At 42.7% G+C, this 15,554-nt stretch overlaps 1 protein-coding gene across 1 annotated transcript in view; it reads right to left on the bottom strand.

Annotated features, from left to right (window-relative positions):
- The window catches only part of SEMA4B (semaphorin 4B), a 388,104-nt gene that overhangs the window by 62,175 nt on the left and 310,375 nt on the right, over nt 1-15,554 (bottom strand). The window lies entirely within an intron of this gene.

The raw sequence follows: 15,554 nt of genomic DNA, 5'->3' as shown, positions 1-15,554 counted from the left end.
GGAGAAAATTGCGCGGGAGCCCACGCCAATTTTTTCCGCCATTTAACCCTTTATTTTAGCAGCTACAGCGCCCAAATTTTGCACATACGCACTACTAACATTAGTAGTGTGGAATATGCAAAAAAAAGGGGGATATGAGATGGTTTACTGTATGTAAACCATGTGTCATATCATGTCGGGTTTGTGAAGGAGAAATGAGAAGCCGGCAATTGAATTACCGGCTTCTCACATATATCGCGCTGAATTAAATCTAAATACAGAATATATATATATATATATATATATGTGTCTCAATGACATATATATATATATATATATATATATATATATATATATATATATATATATATACACTCACTGGCCACTTTATTAGGTACACCTGTCCAACTTCTTGTTAACACTTAATTTCTAATCAGCCAATCACATGGCGGCAACTCAGTGCATTTAGGCATGTAGACATGGTCAAGACAATCTCCTGCAGTTCAAACCGAGCATCAGTATGGGGAAGAAAGGTGATTTGAGTGCCTTTGAACGTGGCATGGTTGTTGGTGCCAGAAGGGCTGGTCTGAGTATTTCAGAAACTGCTGATCTACTGGGATTTTCATGCACAACCATCTCTAGGGTTTACAGAGAATGGTCCGAAAAAGAAAAAAAATCCAGTGAGCGGCAGTTCTGTGGGCGGAAATGCCTTGTTGATGCCAGAGGTCAGAGGAGAATGGGCAGACTGGTTCGAGCTGATAGAAACTATAGACTATGGAACTCTCTGCCGTATGATGTTGTAATGAGTGACTCATTGCTTCAATTTAAGAGGGGACTGGATACCTTTCTGGAAAAGTATAATATTACAGGGTATATATATTAGATTCCTTGATAAGGCGTTGATCCAGGGAACTAGTCTGATTGCCGTATGTGGAGTCGGGAAGGAATTTTTTTCCCCATGGTGGAGTTACTCTTTGCCACATGGGGTTTTTTTGCCTTCCCCTGGATCAACATGTTAGGGCATGTTAGGTTAGGCTATGGGTTGAACTAGATGGACTTACAGTCTTCCTTCAACCTTAATAACTATGTAACTATATATGTAACTATGAAAGGCAACAGTGACTCAAATCACCACCCGTTACAACCAAGGTAGGCATAAGAGCATCTCTGAACGCACAGTGCGTCGAACTTTGAGGCAGATGGGCTACAGCAGCAGAAGACCACACCGGGTACCACTCCTTTCAGCTAAGAACAGGAAACTGAGGCTACAATTTGTACAAGCTCATCGAAATTGGACAGTAGAAGATTGGAAAAACGTTGCTTGGTCTGATGAGTCTCGATTTCTGCTGCGACATTCGGATGGTAGGGTCAGAATTTGGCGTAAACAACATGAAAGCATGGATCCATCCTGCCTTGTATGGAGCATCTTTGGGATGTGCAGCCGACAAATCTGCGGCAACTGTGTGATGCCATCATGTCAATATGGACCAAAATCTCTGAGGAATGCTTCCAGCACCTTGTTGAATCTATGCCACGAAGAATTGAGGCAGTTCTGAAGGCAAAAGGGGTCCAACCCGTTACTAGCATGGTGTACCTAATAAAGTGGCCGGTGAGTGTATATATACTGTATATATGTTTTACCGAACATTTGAGCACATAAATCCATTAGATGTCGGTTTTGCAAGCCTGCGAGAAAATATCGCAGTACGGATGCCATACGGATTACATACGGAGGATGCCATGCGCAAAATACGCTGACACACCCTGCCTACGGATCACTATTTTGGGAACATTTCTCTGTATTACGGCCGTAAAAAACGGACCGTATTGTCTTACGCCAAGTGTGACTCCAGCCTAATACAGATTATGATATGAAAAAAAGACATTATCACATATCTATTTAAAATACATTTAACAATAGGTTTAACGATACATTCTCTCTTTAAGATGCAGATAAATGAGGAAGAGTGTGGCCTCAGATTTTTTCAGCTTAATGTGCTGAATAGTCTGGACTTCGTAATACTAATACATATTGGCAAAAGACAAGGACAGGAGCAACATTTTTGCAGGGACTGAAAACAACTTTGGCAAATACTCAGCTGTGATAGTCACTAGGTCTGAACAGGTCTTAGGTCGCAACTCACAATATTAAAATATAACAAAACGATAAGACGGCAGAACTTGCAGAAGTTCTTTTTATAATGGTTTTACGTGATTTCTACAACACCTGTTAAATTTCCGCAATGAAACCGTACGATACAGTGTCAGCATTACTGAAGCCAGAACATGATCCATGAGACACTGCGTGCCAGTCTATGACAGGGGGATATTGCCAGGAGGGCCAAACAGACTCTTTCTGGCTCCAATAACAGCACGTTACGTAGTTTTAACAGATTTCATTGATCTTCGCCCTTCAGGGGTGTAACAGAATAATATCTAATATATCTCATTTCAGCACCTCTCATGAACAGTTTTCCACAAACCAGATTATTGTTATTCTCTGAAAGTTTATAGTCATCTTCCAGGACAGAACGAATGATGGCTAAGAGGAACAAGCTGACAACTACATGATTCTTAATGGCAGCTCTGCCATGGAAAAACCTGATTCTTTGGTACTTCAAGTAATGTCACCAAGATCACGTCATTCCATACACTTCATCATGTCATCTTAGATAACAAAACCATATATTACAAATTCTGCAAGATGGTCCACATAAAGGGGTTCTATAATAGGGGGTCCTTAGCTTGCTAAAAAAGAAAAGAAAAGTAGAGCATTGTTTCATGAAAAATGTCTCTAGATAAAATTTGTGAGAAGACTCCCCCCGGAGATCAATGTGGCATCCATCTCATACACGGTTAGTCCTGGGAGTCTGCATAGCAGCAAATGCCATTCCTATGTATCCATATTACAGAGCCATAGGACATTAGTGCTTTATTACCAGTGATGTCCATCTTTTCAGACTGGCACTAACACAGGCCATTGGATCTCTGTTTTTACATTGCACCCAGGACTCTGTTTCCATCGGAATCCTATGTGAATTCTGTTTTTCCAGGATTCAGGCAGAAGAACCGATAGACGAGCCAAAGCACAATGTGAATGGCCCCTTAAGCCGGCAGCTATCTCGCTGACTCCTCCATACACAGGAGTGCTTATGAGAGATCTATTGCCAGACATCTCTGGTGGCAGCTTACCTCTTTGGGAAAAAATTTTTTTTTTTATACTGGATCTTTATCTCCCCAGAAATCATTTGTCAGGGCCTTCATACACACTAAAGCTCTTCTCCCATCAACATTGTTATCTTCTTACTATACTGCAGTTATCATATTATACAGCACTGTGTACTTACAATTGCTCATTTTGCCTTTCTACCTAGGAAATTCTTCTCTTTTCTCTGCTCTATGTAGAAGCAGGAAGTCTCTTTTCCTGCATGAACCATTCCCCTCTTCAACTCCTGACCCAGCTGCTCCGCCCATCTACCCACTAGGGACTTTTGCAGTGACTCATGCAGGGAAAATTGACCTCCTGTTTTTACATAGAGCTTAGAAGGATTCATAATCCGTTTTTAATCACGAGATGTCATAGGCCATATGATAACTGCAATATATTAAGAGGTTAAAAACTTGAAACTCGAACTCTTCTAATGAACTCTATTGACCACACTGGGTTCTGTTAGGTTTGTGCCAGCGTCTGAAAACTAACTGGACAGAAAAGTATATATGGAGGAAATTGAAGCACACATGGGAAGGCTATACAGGCACCATCAGAATTGTAAACATTTACAGGAGGAGCCTTTTTTCTGTAATGGACGGGGCAGTTTGACAGCCTTTCACTGACCAATTATTTTCTGCTGTAAGCGTCAGCCGACAAGTCCCAAAGGCGCGTACATGGTGGCCGGACCTAGATTTATACTCACTGGAGATCAGTGGTGCTATGGTCAGTTCTACTTGTGAAAGGTGCAGTTCTGAAAATTCTGACAATTACAGATTTGCTTCTCACACTTTCATAATATAATCAATAATGAATCTGCTCACAGGGACCTTCACTTCGACAAGTGACAGGATAACATGCAACAAAATAATCATCCATAAAGTAAAAAAAAATCATCTCCAAGGGCGTCTGGCCCCCGCTTGTATTGTTCTTCAAGTATTCCAGGAAAACATTTATTTTACCTCATAATGAAGAAGAAATAGTAAGACCATCCTTTCAGCAAATACAGACAAGCAGTGGAGATCAGCTACGACATGTACCTGGAATTCCCGAGATAGTCTGTGCTCTGTATGATGGAGAACGTGGCGTGCTGTACATTCTAGGGTCCGTCCCTCCTTATATAGTTACACTTCATGCAATACAATCCCATGTCGGCTTATAAGGTTTCTCACTGATTGCCAGCTTTATGTCATTTTCTTTTTTAGCCTATTCTACTCACCCACTGCCCATGGTCCAACAAGACCACATCATCAGGATACATTGCTCTGTATATGGACAAGCAAAATGGAGTATGTTGAAGTTCCCACAAAAAGTGGTAGCAATTGTTTGACATTGCTGCCATCTCAGTACCTGGTCTTAACGGGATTGTCCAGGGGCTTGGTTATGTAAAAAAATAAGAAACATAGTGATTACTGGAATCCAAACCGATCCAGCGCAGGGCGCTCCATAGTTTGCACTAACACAGGGGAGGTGACGTCACCATTTCACCACCAGCTAGACCACTAGAGTGGTGAGGTGACTTAATAAGGGGGTCATTCGATGTTTTTTCTGACATTGCTGCTCAACCTACCTGACCACTGCAGTCAATCACAGGCCTGAGCAGTCTTGCTGCTAGTAGAATGTTGACATTAGTACAGACCATGGAGTGCCGTGTGCTGGATCCAGGTGGAGGACAGTAGGTATCAATTAGTCTGTTATTTTTTAGAGATGTAAGTCCGTGGAACTTTTTTTTTTTGCTTGGACACCCATTCATGCATAGTGCCTACTTTTTCCATACTCTTAGCAAACTCTCAAAAAACTAGATGCAGGGCTAACGTGGGCCTGAGGGCTGTCCCACACGTCCAGATAATTTCGGTACCGGACTAAATCGGTACCGGAGTTATCCGTGTCCGTGTGCCTGGGAACTCACGTAGGCCATACGTGCGGCACACGTGTGCCGCCCGTATGGCGAGTGGGTACCACACTGAGCGTGTGGTACCCACACGTGTGGTACCCTGCATCGTGCTGAAGCCGCGATTCATATGTTCCCTGCAGCAGCGTTTGCTGCAGAGAAAATATGAATAATAGTGTTTAAAATAAAGATCTATGTGTCCGCCGCCCTCCCACCCCCTGTGCGCCCCCCCCGCTGTTCAGAAAATACTTACCCGCCTCCCTCGCTGCTTCCTGCTCTGGCCGCGGCTTCTAGTGTATGCGGTCACGTGGGGCCGATCATTTACAGTCATGAATATGTGGCTCCACCTCCCATAGGGGCGGAGCCGACTATTCATGATTGTAAATGAGCGGCCCCACGTGACCGCATACAGTAGGAGGCGCGGGGCAGAGAGGAAGGAGTGACAGCCAACGTGGGAGCGGGTGAGTATTTTCAGGACAGCGGGGGGGGGGCGCACAGGGGGTGGGAGGGCAGCGGACACATAGATCTTTATTTTAAACACTATTATTCATATTTTCTCTGCAGCAAACGCTGCTACAGGGAACATATGAATCGCGGCTTCAGCACCATGTGGGGGGGACAGCGCTTACTGTAGCGCTGTCTCCTGCACGCACACGGACCCCAGACGGAGAACGACCGTGTGAGGTCCGTGTTTTACACGGACCCATTGACTCTATTGGGTCCGTGTAATCCGTGCGCTCCCACGAACACTGACATGTCTCCGTGTTTGGCACACGGAGACACGGTCCGCAAAAAATCAATGACATCTGAACAGATGCATTGATTTTTATGGGTCTACGTGTGTCAGTGTCTCCGGTACGTGAGGAAACTGTCACCTCACGTACCGGAGCCACTGACGTGTGAAACCGGCCTTATGAATCGTCAGTGAATCCATCACACAACAGTCTATATTCCGTGCTCCACTGACAAGTTGTGCATGGTTGTAATTTTTAACTATACAAGGAACCTGTCTCACCTTTATTTCATTTTTAGATAGTAAAGAGATAAGCGACCACAGGATACATGACTTGTAAGTCAGTGGTGACAGTTTTATGACTACAGGGCAAGGATATGGCCATTTCAACAGATGATTCATACACACACACACACACACACACACACCTAAATGTGCAAGGTCATTTGATTTAGTCATAGCATGTTATAAATACTGTGTTGGTAAATGCCCAGGTGGACACAGGTTACATGAATGTCCTATGATCACTTACAAGTGTCCAATGAACTCTGATCTAACCACATATAGGCAAGAGGTTGACCAGTCCAGATGTTATTGCCAGATCACAGATCTCCTTTATTATTAATTTCTTTCAAAATTAGTCTAAAAATAAGCTCAATAAAAAACATTAAGGCTATGTGCACACGTTGCAGATTTGCCTGTGGAATTTTCTGCGCAGATTCTGCATCTCATGGCAGAAAGCCCAGGTAAAAATCTGCATGGATTTGATGACTTTTTATGCATTTTTGATGTGTTTTTTTTCATGCAGATTGGTATGAGTTTTTGAAAGCTAAATAAAGATCTATTATTGAACAAAAAAAAGAATTGTGATGTCATGTCTTGTCCAACCTCTTCATTTACATACTCCATTGAAGAATAATGTTTACACACACAGAAAGATAGATAGATAATAGATAGGTAGACAGATATATAGATAGCTAATAGATAGATCTATCTATCCATCTGTCTAGCTATAGATTATCTATCCATATATCTATCTATAGATATATCTATCCATCTATAGATATATCTATCCATCTATAAATATATCTATCTATCTATAGATATATCTATCCATCTATCTAGCTATACATCTATCTATCTATCCATCTATCTATAGATATATCTATCCATCTATAGATATATCTATCCATCTATAGATATATCTATCCATCTATAGATATATCTATCTATCTACAGATATATCTATCTATAGATAGATAATACCAAGCCTGATGTTTAGTAATAAACATAATAATAAGATGGTACATAAAGAGTTAGGCCGGGGTCACACTTTTGAGAAACTCACACGAGCCTCTCGCATCAATACCCGGCACTCGGGACCGGAGCGTGCGGCTGCATGCATTTCTATGCAGCTACATGCTCTGGTCCCGAGTGCCGGCGGCAGTGCCGGGTATTTATGCAAGAGACTCCTGCGAGTTTCTCGCAAGTGTGACCCGGCCTTAAATGCAATATCTGTTTAATTTATAAAAAAGTTGAAAAAAAATGGCGTGGGCTCCCGCACAATTTTCTGCACCAGAGCGGGAAAGCCAGAAACTAGGGGCCGATGTTTATAGCCTGGGAAGGGGTTAATACCCATGGATCTTCCCAGGATATGAATATCAGCTCACAGCTGTATATTTAGCCTTTACTGACTATTAAAAATGACGTGGGGTCCCCCTATAATTAATAACCAGAAAAGACCATGCAGACAGATATTCATAGCCTAGGAAGGGACCATGGATATTGGCCCCCCCAGCTACAAACACCAGCACACAGCCGCCCCAGAAATGGCAGATCTGTAAGATGCGCCAATTCTGGCGCTTAGCCTCTCTCTTCCCACTGCCCTGTAATGGTGGCATATGGGGTAATAGGGGGTTAATGTCACCTTTGAATTGTAAGGTGACATCAAGCCGGCTTAGTAATGGAAAGGTGTCAATAAAACACCTATTCATTACTAATCCTATAGTTGTTAATGGGTTAAACATACACACATGCAGAATAAAGTATTTTAATGAAATAAAACACCACACAGTTTTGCCATCTTTATAGTTACTCTCATTCCTGCGACGCCCTCGATCTCCTAGAAAATAAATAAACCAACACAAATACTCCTTGGTCCGAGGCAGTCCATATAATGAGTGTCCCATGACGATATCCCCTATAGAGCTGTCACGTCAGGAGATGTGACAGCTCTATAGGCCTCAAGTGATACACTGACAGGAGACAATGGCTCCTGCAGTGTTATCACTGAGGGTTCAATGGGCTCTCACTTTATGGCACTGTTGCGTGAGAATTTTCCCACGCAGCGGTGCCACAACTGACAGTATGGCCTCTGCACTCACAGCAGGGAAGGGATACAGTGTGGAAGGATACCTTCCTTCATTGTATCATTGGAACCCCTGGAACATCTGCATGTGACAGCTCTCCACGGGAGATCGTCGTGGGACACTCGTTATTAAATGGATTACATCAGATCAGGGAGTATACTGTTAGTTTATTATTTTACATTTTTTTTACAGCTGATCGAGGACTCTGGGGACTAGGTGTATGGCGAGTATTTACTGTATGTTGCATGTACTGTATGTCTATATGTATGTACTGCATATGTGTGCATGTGTGGTTTTTTTCCCCCCTTGAACACAGTAGCCGGATGATGGGACTACTACTGTCCCATCATCCGGCTAGCTGTCACTGTAGCAGGCATAATCCGAAAAAACTTGGCACTCTAGATGAATAATTATCATATGCAAAAGGTTTATTGATGTGCATCCATAAGGGCAAGTCGATCGTTTTCGGTCCACATCCGGACCTTCCTCAGAACAAATATAAGAGATATGGTGCAGGGAGAAACGTTAATCCTGTCTCTATAAATTCCAATATTGGTAGGGTAGCCTGGATGCAGCAAGAAGTCCTGTCCACGTAGGCGCATGTGTGATGCGACCGGAGTCACTGGGTAAATGGGTGTGCACATCAATAAACCTTTTGCATATGATAATTATTCATCTAGAGTGCCAAGTTTTTTCGGATTTGGATTTGTTGGGCTGGATACCCTACTTGAGAACCTACTCTATACACTACTATGAGTGCCGTGTTGTTCTATTATTACATTATACTGTAGCAGGCCTGTTTCACACGTCAGTGGCTCCGGTATGTGAGGTGACAGTTTCCTCACGTACCGGAGCCACTGACACACGTAGACACATTAAAATCAATGCATCTGTGCAGATGTCATTGATTTTTTGCGGACCGTGTCTCCGTGTGCCAAACACGGAGACATGTCAGTGTTCGTGGGAGCGCACGTATTACACGGACCCATTAAAGTCAATGGGTCCGTGTAAAACACGTACCTCACACGGACGTTCTCCGTGTGGCGTGCAGGAGACAGCGCTCCAGTAAGCGCTGTCCCCCCCACATGGTGCTGAAGCCGCGATTCATATCTTCTGTGCAGCAGCGTTTGCTGCATAGAAGATATGAATAATAGTGTTTAAAAGAAAGATCTATCTGTCCCCCGCTCCCCCACCCCCTGTGCGCCCCCCCTGCTGTTCTGAAAATACTCACCCGCCTCCCTCGCAGTGTCCTTTCCTGGCCGCGCCTTCTACTGTATGCGGTCACGTGGGGCCGCCGATTACAGTCATGAATATGCGGCTCCACCTCCCATAGGGGTGGAGCCGCCTATTCATGACGGTAAATGAGCGGCCCCACGTGACCGCATACAGTAGAAGGCGCGGCCAGGACAGGAAGCAGCAACAGCCAACGAGGGAGGCGGGTGAGTATTTTCAGAACAGCGGGGGGCGCACAGGGGGGTGGAAGGGCGGCGGACAGATCGATCTTTCTTTTAAACACTATTATTCATATCTTCTATGCAGCAAACGCTGCTGCACAGAAGATATGAATCGCGGCTTCAGCACGATGCAGGGGACAGCGCTAAACTTTAGCGCTGTCTCCTGCACGCTCCGTGTGGTACCCACTCGGCACACGGGCGGCACACGTGTGCCGCACGTATGGCCTACGTGAGCTCACGGGCACACGGACACGGATAACTCCGGTACCGATTTTTTCCGGTACCGGAATTATCTGGACGTGTGGGACAGGCCGCAGGCATAGTCGGCTGGGACTAGTATTCCCATCTGATGATGCCTGCCTACACACAGACACACACACACAGCCTCGCACACCCCCGCAGACACACACAAACACCCGCACACAGACACCCACATCTTCTTCGCACACACACAGTCTCGACCCACACACACTTCCCCCTCCCGATCTGCAGCGTTTCTCGCAGGCACATCTGCAGCAAAACCGCAGATCTTTTTAAACCTGTGGTTTTGTTGAGGATTGGCCTGACACAATGGAAGTCAATGGGTGCAGAAACGCTGCAGATCCATAAAAAGAACTGACATGCTGCGGAAAATAAAATGCTGAAAATCCGCACGTTTTTTTCTGCAGCATGTGCACAAAAAGTCTCAATTTCCCATTGACTAAAATTGCTTGTGCACTACACTGAGGATTTGATGCAATTCCGCGCATCCAAAAACGCTGTGGATCCGCATCTAAATCCGTAATGTGTGCACATAGCCTTAGAGGACGAATAATCAAGAAAAATGTTATTTTTTTTCTTCTATTTATGAAAAGAAGCTGCTCCAGATTGATTTACTATACAGATCAGGGACGTGGAGCTGCTCTCTGATCATTATTAGAAGCAGATTTTGACCGCACCCTTAACACATCAAAGCATGAACTGCAAAACAGGTTGACAGCAAGTACAGGCATGAGGTTCATTTCAATGGACACGCGGTCTTTCATGTAGAAAAACAGACAAAAACAAAGAGGCCTTTTCCAAAATGAACCAACAAATGGTATGTATGTGCAGCTGGCAGCTTTATTCAGCCAATATTGGCATTCATAGTGATATTAGATCCCCATTTTGGCACAAATTTTGCTGGAGGTGGAAAATATTTTGCTAAGTAGAAAGACTTGATTAGATCGGTTATAAAAATAAAAGTAAACCTTGTGTAAAACCAAAAGCTTTGGTGTTCTGCAGAGTCAGAAAATGGTAAGGCTGGCCACACGCAGGGGGATTTTACTTACCCACTTTACAGGATGACCACTGACAAAGTGTTAACAGGATCCTACAATTTCACGGTTATCGAGAAAAACATTTCTAGGTTCTATATTAGGGAATTATATTAACTTGTAGCTTATTTATGTATTTTACTCACTTATATAGCGCCATTAATTCCGCAGCACTTTACAGATATCTCCATCGCTGTCCCCATTAGGGCTCACAATCTAAACTCCCTATCAGTATGTCTTTTGCATGGGTTTCCCCCGGGTTCTTTGGTTTCCTCCCAAACTCCAAAGACATACTGATAGGAAATTTAGTTTGTGAGCCCCAATGGGGACAGTGATGTTGCATCCTTGCAGATGTTGTCCTTGGTGGAATTTGAACCCAGAACCCCAGCGCTGCAAGGTAACAGTGCTAACCACTGAGCCGTGCTGCCCAGCTTATTCCTCTTTGTCATCCTTGCTTCTGTCATCAGATACCGCCTGTATCGTACAATGAGCAGAATACAGGCTGCCATAAAGTTGGCTATCACAAGATGTTGGCATATACCTCCCATTCGGGAAGCATCCATTTTTGTTGATTCCACAATGTTTGCTCAGGAATCCTAGTCTATTTTAATGTGTAGCGACCAATTTCGCAGCTATTTATCTCACATCTAAACAAAAGATTAGGCATGTTCAAATGGAACATGCTTGGTCACTATTTCACATCCAAGCTGCCATCAGCAAACAGTCAGCAGGTCCCCATGCATGAAATCATTAGCTGATGTTTCATTCGTGTTTTTGGTCTTAATTATACAAATGTACGTTCACCACTAGTTCATCAAAGTTGAGGATGTTATTTGGCACATTACTATGCTTACTTATATAGTGCCACCATATTCCATAGCGCTTTACATATATCATCATCACTGTCCCCATTGGGGTTCACAATCTAAATTCCCTATCAAGTATGTCTTTGGAGTGTGGGAGGAAACCAGAGAACCCAGAGGAAACCCACGTAAACATGGGGAGAACATACAAACTCCTTGCAGATGTTGTCCTTGGTGGAATTTGTACCCAGGACTCCAGCGCTGCAAAACAACAGTGCTAACCACTGAGCCTCCGGCTGCCCAGAACACAAACCATGCTGCAATTCCAGTTTATAACGCCAGTTATAAAAAGTGTAAGCCTTGACAAATATTAGTGAATTAATCTGCAGAAACAGAGAAATTGGAAACAATTCCCATAACTGTATGAAATCACAAGCAGTGAACATTACATTGACTTCTGCCACATATAATAACCTTGGAAAAACAGAAATCCCTGCAAATACATAAATAATAGGGTAATAACGATTACAATAGTCCCTGTGGAAAATATTAAATCTTGGGAAATATTGCAGTGCATGTTGGGCTTAAGATGTTCTGCTGCTTCTTACAGCACTCAGGGGACCAATCAGCAATAATGAAGGTGAATATTCAGGGTTATTAGAAACTTAGCACATAGGTTACTGTACACTGTATGTCTAGTCTCCAGTATTATAAAGTAGATATTTACAGCGATAATACAATGAGAGCCAGAAAATAAATTAGTTACTAAGCTTACTAAGGTAATAAACATTTCTAAATGATATACAGCTAGTAATACAGAGAAAATCAAGGGTGAAACTGACGTGCCAGGGATCATTAACACTGAATTTCCTGTATACAACGTCACTGTACAGTGTCAGCAGTTGCAGGGATGATTCATTGCTCTGACTTGTGCTTTGAGGATAGTAAGGACTAACAATTATGCTAAAGAGTTTTTAACAAAAAAATATCCAGACCCCGGGATGCCCTCGTCTGTCAAGTCAAAATTGTTTAATGGTGATATCTCTTTCTAAGAACGCGGGGTGACCCCACTACGGACACCATTACAACTTATCTTCCAACTTTTTCAGAATTCTACATTTTAATTTTGCCTAATGATATACAAGTGGAGATACTGTAGTTACTTCATAGGCAAATGTGACATTTCAGATTTGTAAAAGTTCAATGACACGCGCTCCTCCGTGAGAGTAGTGATGGCGGCCAGATTGGTGGTCACTCAGATATCCCGAAACAGAAAAGGCAAAATTAAATTGTAACATAAAAATGAGGCCAATTCAATAGGGAGTTTTTGAAAAATACTTTCTTTTATTCACTATCAGGCCACATTCACACGGTCAGAATTTGGTCAGTATTTTACCTCAGTATTTGTAAGCCAAAACCAGGAGTGGGTGGTAAGTACAGAAGTGGTGCATATGTTTCTATTACACTTTACCTCTGACTGATCCTCTCCTGGTTTTGGCTCCAAATACTGAGGTAAATTACTGAACGTGTGCACGTGGCATCAGTGTATTTATCAATATTTCATCTGTTACGCCATGTCCACACCTTTAGTATTTTGTGAATTTTTTACCTCAGTATCTGTAAGCCAAAAGCAGTAGTGGGTGATAAATACAGGAGTGGTGCAGATGTTTCTATTATACTTTTCCTCTGATTGTTCCTCTCCTGGTTTTGGCTTACAAATACTGAGGTAAAATACTGACCAAATACTGAATGTTTGAATGTGGTCTTAGGCTTAGCTATAGATTTCTGTTGTTTTTACAAGATCTTGCAGGCACAATTAGTCTCTATGCTGAGTTTCTCACCATATGTAATTCCTTTTATTTCCACATTTAGCAATAATCCCATGTACAATTAGGAAGAAATAGCTAATTAAATGTATGTATAAATGTAAAACATATAACTTAATGTATTTTTATAGATTGCAGCTGTTGCATAGTCAGCCATAAATGTTGCCTTGTAAGCAATATTATTATTTGTAACATTAATAACTTCCTTATTAATATATATCTTACTGTCACTGCAATGCAGCCATGATCTTAGTCTGGCTTTTGTGGTTACAGATTGATTTATTAAAAAGTCTTTCGAGCTGTTGCCAAACTAATCCTTGACTTCTCAGCTTGGACAAGGGTTAATGTGCCAGCGACAGCAGCAGGGGGCAGTGAGGTCTGGCTCCTCTTATCACCCTTACAACACTATAGCAAAGGTCACCAGACCAGAGGCAAGCTCTGCCCCATTACTGTAAGCAGGTACCGTACCTGGATCCCTGCATGGAGGGTGCTGCTCTGTCACCTAAACTCAGCACAATATTCCTACTTTTACCAGATCCAGTTTCCAGAGTGCTGAGGTCACAGAAGGGTGACAGACCACCTTAATGCCAGAGCTTGGGGTATCTGCTTCCAGATGCATTATTCAAGACTCAGAGGAGCGGTGTTCAGCAAACGTATTCTAAAATATGTCTATTCAGGATAAACTGGTTGACAACAGCTATAGTTACTGATACAGATAGTTGCATTTTTCATAACTTGATGGAAGATGAAGACTACAGGATTTTGTTGCTACTTTTCAATTTTTGTTTTAGGTATACACAGGCATACGCAAACACATGCATATATATATACTGTATATACACACACACACTTATATATATCCATATACACACATACACACTGTATACACACACATACATATATATATACAAATATAGTTTGTATATAAGTGTGTGTGTGTATATATATAAACACACACACACACACACACACACACACAAAATCCACTGTTCCCTTACACTACAGTGTATAATTTTGGAATCATCACTTTTAGAATACACATCTGTATTAAAAAAGAGCAGTGCAAATCTGAAAATGCATCTGACAATATTTTCCTAATGATACAAAATACTTTAATGGAAGCTATCAGCCCATTCTGGTGCCTTATATTAATATGAGGGGTTAATATTAGTGGTACAGAGTGATAGAAATGTTAGTCTATAGGCAGTAGTATACTGTATGTATTAGGACCAAGAACCAGGGAGTTTAAAGGTTCAAAACACATAATTTACATGCCTTTTGACCTTTTACCTAATATTTTTAGATGAAGATGTTTGTAACAACTTTGGAATAAACATTGATTTTATCTCCTCGCTGTGCTGAGCCCCTACCACCTTACCTTGTATTGATCCCCTACCACCTTACCTTGCACTGATCCCCTACCACCTTACCTTGTACTGATCCCCTACCACCTTACCTTGTACTGATCCCCTACCACCTTACCTTGTACTGAGCCCCTACCACCTTACCTTGCACTGATCCCCTACTACCTTACCTTGTACTGATCCCCTACTACCTTACCTTGTACTGATCCCCTACCACCTTACCTTGTACTGATCCCCTACCACCTTACCTTGTACTGATCCCCTACCACCTTACCTTGTACTGAGCCCCTACCACCTTACCTTGCACTGATCCCCTACTACCTTACCTTGTACCGATCCCCTACTACCTTACTTTGTACTGATCCCCTACTACCTTACCTTGTACCGATCCCCTACCACCTTACCTTGTACTGAGCCCCTACCACCTTACCTTGTACTGACCCCTACCACCTTACCTTGTACTGATCCCCTACCACCTTACCTTGTACTGAGCCCCTACCACCTTACCTTGTACTGACCCCTACCACCTTACCTTGTACTGATCCCCTACCACCTTACCTTGTACTGACCCCTACCACCTTACCTTGTACTGATCCCCTACCACCTTACCTTGTACTGATCCCCTACCACCT

Source organism: Ranitomeya variabilis, chromosome 5, assembly GCF_051348905.1.
Source record: "Ranitomeya variabilis isolate aRanVar5 chromosome 5, aRanVar5.hap1, whole genome shotgun sequence".
NCBI classification, from domain to species: domain Eukaryota; kingdom Metazoa; phylum Chordata; class Amphibia; order Anura; family Dendrobatidae; genus Ranitomeya; species Ranitomeya variabilis.
This window is presented reverse-complemented; position numbering and strand designations above follow the sequence as displayed.